Source organism: Physeter macrocephalus, chromosome 19, assembly GCF_002837175.3.
Source record: "Physeter macrocephalus isolate SW-GA chromosome 19, ASM283717v5, whole genome shotgun sequence".
NCBI classification, from domain to species: Eukaryota; Metazoa; Chordata; class Mammalia; order Artiodactyla; family Physeteridae; genus Physeter; species Physeter macrocephalus.
The window spans coordinates 27,851,835-27,857,547 of NC_041232.1; the positions used below are offsets into that span (position 1 = coordinate 27,851,835).

Sequence of the window (5,713 nt, forward strand, 5' to 3'; positions counted from 1 at the left end):
AAACTGAATCACTTTGCTGTACACCTGAAACTAACACAACATTGTAAATCAACTATACTATACTTCAATTTAAAAATAAGATATATACCCTCCACCAACACACTCGAGTCTTTTCTTCAGGCCCACTGTTAATGAGACATGTGTCACATCCCAACAGTGACTATGGTTTCCCTGCAGCTAATGCAGAGGAGAGGCCAGCCCCAGGCAGGACCCCCCAGGAAACTTCTCAAGGCTTCCTTCTAATGCAGCACAGTGTTTCCTTAGAACATAGGACATTCCTGGAATGTGCTGATTCCGAGCCCAGACCTCCTATTCTTCCTTCCTCACTTGGTGTAGATGAAACCCTGCAGTGGGGACCCAGCAGCCCCTGCACAGCGTTTCTTGTCTAAGGGAGTCTAGCCTCTCCCTCAAGTTCTCGGCCCCTGGGGCAATTGTGAAATTGGGTCTAATGATTAAACAAAAAGTTCTCCGTGTCTCCTCTTTGTCTACTCTGAATGCTTTAGAATGATTAAATACGATTAGAACTGTCAGCCCTCCGCAAGAGAATCTAAACAACCCACCTAAACGTTCTCTGTCTACGATTAAAAGACAAAGAGTTTGGAACCCTTGTGATTACTTTGCAGAAGAAAGATATTATGAGGACACAGTCTAAAACTTGACTCAGGCCAGGTAAGTCAGAGTCTCTGCTCGTTTGGTGATGACTAACACATTCTGCCAGCTGTTCAGTGTTAAGATTATTATATTGTGTAACCAAAAGAGGGCAGTGCTCATTCTTCCTGTTTTCTATTTTAGGACAAAATGGAAAGGTCATCTTTTTCTTATTCCATTTTTCCTTTACTCACCACAAAATGAAAATAGTGAGTAAAAGTTACATAAGCAAATAAATGAAATATTCCGAGTCCCTTTAGTTCAACATTAGTAATTTGATACAGATACTTCTACAGCAAAAGAAGACATTTGTTTCTTTGATTTACTTTTCTAACCCTGGATGGTTGCTTCTGTTTCTGAATATTTAAAACAGTGCCTCCAAAAAAAACTCCATGATACTTAACAAAAGACAGAGAATAGGTAGGTTTCACTAAATGGCAGCTTATCCAACATTTGAATAAAGATAAAATTCGGCCCTAGTGACAGTGCATTTTTTGGTCATTACATGTCCTAGCATGACCACCCCACTCGCCCCATCCCATCTTTTCTGAGGCATCTATATTAATTTATCCTTCAAGTCCCAACAAATTTTTTTCTAATTTACTTTCTCACAGGGTAGTAAATTAACGATCAAAGCAAAGATTTGGTCACCTGGAGTATTATACCTAGACCAACACCCTGTTTAAATATGAAAACAGAAAACCATGAAGTTTGGTATAGCCGATGAATAACTTGGCTCTTACTGGCACTGAACTCCTTCAACTATAATGATTTCCATTTGTCCTCTTTCTGGTAGACCCAGGAAATTAGGTGGCAGCATCCTGAGCATCTGTGGACACCTGTGTCAATATATTGTATGTTGCAGTCAGACCTACCTAATTCACATCCAGACCTGCTAGGTGCTGTGATTTGGAACAAATTACTAACCTTGGGCAAGTTTCATCCTATGGAAAATTGGGGGTAAAATGCCCAATTTGCAGGCTTGTTGTGAGAATAAAGTAAAACAATCAATCTAGGTTAAACTATCTACACTGTGATGAGCAAACAGTAGGCACTCAATCAACCTGAGCCCTATTCCTTCCTGTTAAGAAACCATACATGTACATCCACCATTATTGTTGCTTGGCTAGTAGATGAAAATAAATGACAGAACTATACTTATATGAATGTTCTGTTCTTTTAGGAACAAAGATTTAATTGGTTTATATGTTCCGTACGAGTCATTGTTTAAAATATTTATTTAGCATCTCATGCAGTAGTAACATTTATTGAGTGCCAGGGCCTAAGTGTCTTTACATGGATTGACATCTTTAATCCTCATAGCACCCTTATAAAAGATACTATTATCCCCATTTTACAGCTGGGGAAATGGAGTCAAAGAGCTGTTATGTAATTTGTCCAAGGTCACACAGCTAACAAGATGGAAAACCTAGGATTCAAATCTAGGAGGTGTGCCTTTAGAGCCTAGCTTCATAACCATCATGCCTCTATTTTGCTGATAAAAAAGAAGAGTATAGAGACCTTGGGAAGGGTTTTTTTTCCCTCTTCTCCTCCTTTTTTTTTTTCTTTTGGTTCTTCACAATTTTTATTTTATTTTATTGTGGTAAGAGCACTTAACATGAGATCTACGCTCTTAATTTTTAAGTGTACAATACAGTATTGTCAGCTCTAAGTACAGTGTTGTACAGCAGATCTCTCAAAGCAGTAACAGGCTAACTTGTTGGCTTGTAATCAGGGTAAAATCTCAGACCCTCCCCAGTTCTTGACAGTTTTGGTGAGAGGATAGGATTCTGATAGAGTCATGGCTTTCTGGAAGAGGAACAAAAAGTTCCAAAGGCTGGGATAGGAAGACTTCCTGGGATTGGGACGTGAATACTCTTGCCAACTAGTGATGGGTGGGGAGAGTAAGGGTCTCTCACTGCCTTAGCTCTTAATGAATATTTAGAGGCTGAGTGGCAAGAATTGAAGAAGTCTTCCAAATGGTGTACTGGCTATTGCCCACTCTCCTCCAGGCAGGAGGAGGAAGGGAGATTATCATGCCCTGCAAACCCAGCCAGAAGGCAATGTGGCTTGGCTACTGAGTCAAAGGGTCCCCAGGGCTAAAATAAATGGTGCCAACAGTGAGGACACAGAGTTTTGGGTGAGCCAAAATCAAAAACAGCTTGGTTGAGTCTGAACAGGCAGCCACTTGAAACTGAAACCAGGGCTAAAATAAATGGTGCCAACAGTGAGGACACAGAGTTTTGGGTGAGCCAAAATCAAAAACAGCTTGGTTGAGTCTGAACAGGCAGCCACTTGAAACTGAAACTGAATGTGCTTGCTTACTGGCCCAGAGCAGCTCTCTCCTCTGATCCCTCCATCTCCCTCCTCCTGGCCCTCAGATGCTTTAAGGAAAAAAAATGATTAGATGTGGGACAAAGGTCTCCCTGTCCTCAAACATACCCATCTAAGTATTCTGGGGAACTTTGGTGGCAGCGCCTCAAAACTTGCATGGCTCTTTTGAATACAGGCCCTCGTGACCATCATACCTGGCCCTTTAGGGAGAAGCTCACTTGATGGGGTTTGGGCAGGGATCTCGCAGGGAAAAAGAAGCTAACATAAACTTGTCCACAGGGCGTGTGAGCCAAGTCAATGTACTACAGTTGCATCTATATTTGAATGTCTAGGAGGAATTGATGTGCTGTATGCTTGTACTTCGCCATCCCATAAGTGCCATAGGGGACCCTCCTGATCAGGAAGAGCATTGGGGAAGCAGTGCTGGTGAGGCAAATTTCCCTGACATTTGGCAACAATGAGTGGGTCAGCATTTGGTACAAGTGCCCCTACCCACTGATGTCCAAAGTGTTCACTCAACAGATGATGTCCTGTGGGTTGACAGGTGGGGAGTCTCAGTCTCAAAGGCCCTGCCTGCCATATCACCACACCTCTGTCTGCAGGAGTGTCTGATAACCCCCCACAAAATGCAGGGGTCTGCTCACCAAGAAAACTTTCTTAGGACTCTGTGGGTAGACTCACGATGATCAGTTCCTCCAGGGATCAAGGAAAAGTTGCTATTTGGTCCCCAGGCACCAAAAAGGAAGCCAGTGGGTCGGCATTCTGCTGGGTCCTTTACATGAACTGTGGAGGGCAGAGTCCTAAGATGGTCCCATGACCTTCCACCCCTAGTTTTACTCCGATTACCTTATGTTACATGGCAAAGGAGATCCTGCAGATGTAATTAAGGTTGATAATCAACTGAACTTAACATGGAGAGATTATCTGGGTGGACCTAACCTAACAAGAGCCCTTTACAGTATCAGGTTTTCATCAGCTGGTAGTAGAAGAGGACATCAGAAAGAGAAGAGACAGGAGAAGATTCAACACCATTTGCTGGCCTTGAAGACGGAGAGGACAATGTACAGAGATTGGAGACTGGCCTCTGGGACTGACTGACCCCTGGCCAACAGACAGCAAGGAAACAGGAACCTCAGGCCTACAACTGAGCAAACCAGATAAGAGTTCAGAGGTGAACTCAAGCAGAGGACCCAGCCAAGCTCGTTCAACCTTCTGATCTGCAGAACAGTGAACTAATACATGGATGCTGTTTTAAGCCCTGAGTTTGTGGGAATTTGTTCAGCAGCAGTGGAAAACTAACCCAATAATTAGCAGCCTTCAAGTGAGGCTTGATCTAACTTGATGCATCAGAAGCTGCCCAGCAACCTTTAAAAAAAATTTCATTATATAAAATCAATTTTTAAAATAAAAAATGTAAAACATTGGCACCTGCTTTTGAATCAATTAATTTATGAAACCATTTTCTTTTGTATAATATGCACTGGCAGCGCAACAGTGTAAAGAAGTGGAGTATTTACAAAATTTAGTTCACATTGCTGCATTTCTCCAACCTTTGTGTCTGCACATGGGAAATAAAATTAAAATTTTCAAATGTTTTATATACAGTGATTCTTTTTTTAAAAGCGTACTATTTTTCACTATTATGCTCTTCATAAAGGACTTGGCCTAAAGTTTCAAAAACAAAATACAAACAACAAAAATAAAACTAAGGTATTAGAATAACTTTGCCGTATCTTTAACAGTATTCTTATGTAGAACAATTTGAGTCAGTCCACAAGCAACTTCCCTTATTTTCACATACATGAATTTAGGGAAAATTATACTCATTTTGCACACACAAAAAAATCCCAATATGATAAGCTCAACAGTAAGCTCAAAGCACTGTTAAAAAGACCAATGTGAATGGCACACAAAAATCACATCTTTGTCAATTATTAATTGGAATTCCTGATGAGGAAATAGGCAGAGAGAGACGCAGGCCCTAGGGGTTCCCTGTCTAGAAGAACACGTTTGAGTAATTCTTTACAACTTCAGCATCAAACTCTGAAGTGCTCAACAAAAGTCTGGAGTTATTTCTGGAGCTACCTGCAAGGAGAACAGGTGTCCTCATTATACTGCACACCTGGCCCCGTCTGAGATGCACGGTTCTCCTCATCCCTGCACACTCACATAGCCCAGAACTGTCTGCACCACCAGGTGAAGGTTTGTTCTAAAGGTGCTAGCAGACCTGTGGGACCTCTGAGCTCCTACAGTCCTAATGACCTTGAGCTGCAAGTCTCTGTGACGACTGATTTTGCCAATTCAAATTTCTGGCAAAGGGAGGCCAACCCTGAAGGGCTGTAGCACCTCCAGAGCACCCTGCATGGTCAGCCAAGTCTCTACTGCAAATGAATTGCGGTTGAACTTCTCCCTCTGCCCGGTCCTGCTTCCCTTTCCTTTACAGGTGGTGCTCATCCCCAGTAAACTCCTGCATAAAAATCTCTGCCTCAGAGTTTTTCCACAGGGAGTAGGGAGAGGAAGGGTGGGTGTGAGAGGAGGTGGGGCAGGGAGAACCTGACCTTTGGCATCAGGTATATCTAACTGCAGAGCCTAAGCCCCCAACAACTATTCCTTCCTACTTCCATTCTCTAAGGACCGGCCTTAGTTTCAATAATTGGGAGCAGTGTCTCAAAACTAAAATCTTGAATGGGTATCTGCCGAGGATTCTATTTTAATATGCAGGAGGGCTGAC

The 5,713-nt window shown here is 42.4% G+C and overlaps 1 long non-coding RNA gene across 1 annotated transcript in view; it reads left to right on the plus strand.

The window, feature by feature from the left end:
- Window positions 1-4,462, plus strand: part of LOC114484442 (uncharacterized) — a 9,038-nt gene extending 4,576 nt beyond the window's left edge. The window contains exons 2-3 of the long non-coding RNA XR_003677321.2: window positions 504-669; window positions 3,942-4,462. This is a non-coding gene — a long non-coding RNA (uncharacterized lncRNA). The remainder of the gene's footprint in view (window positions 1-503; window positions 670-3,941) is intronic.
- The last annotated feature ends 1,251 nt before the right edge of the window (window positions 4,463-5,713 follow it).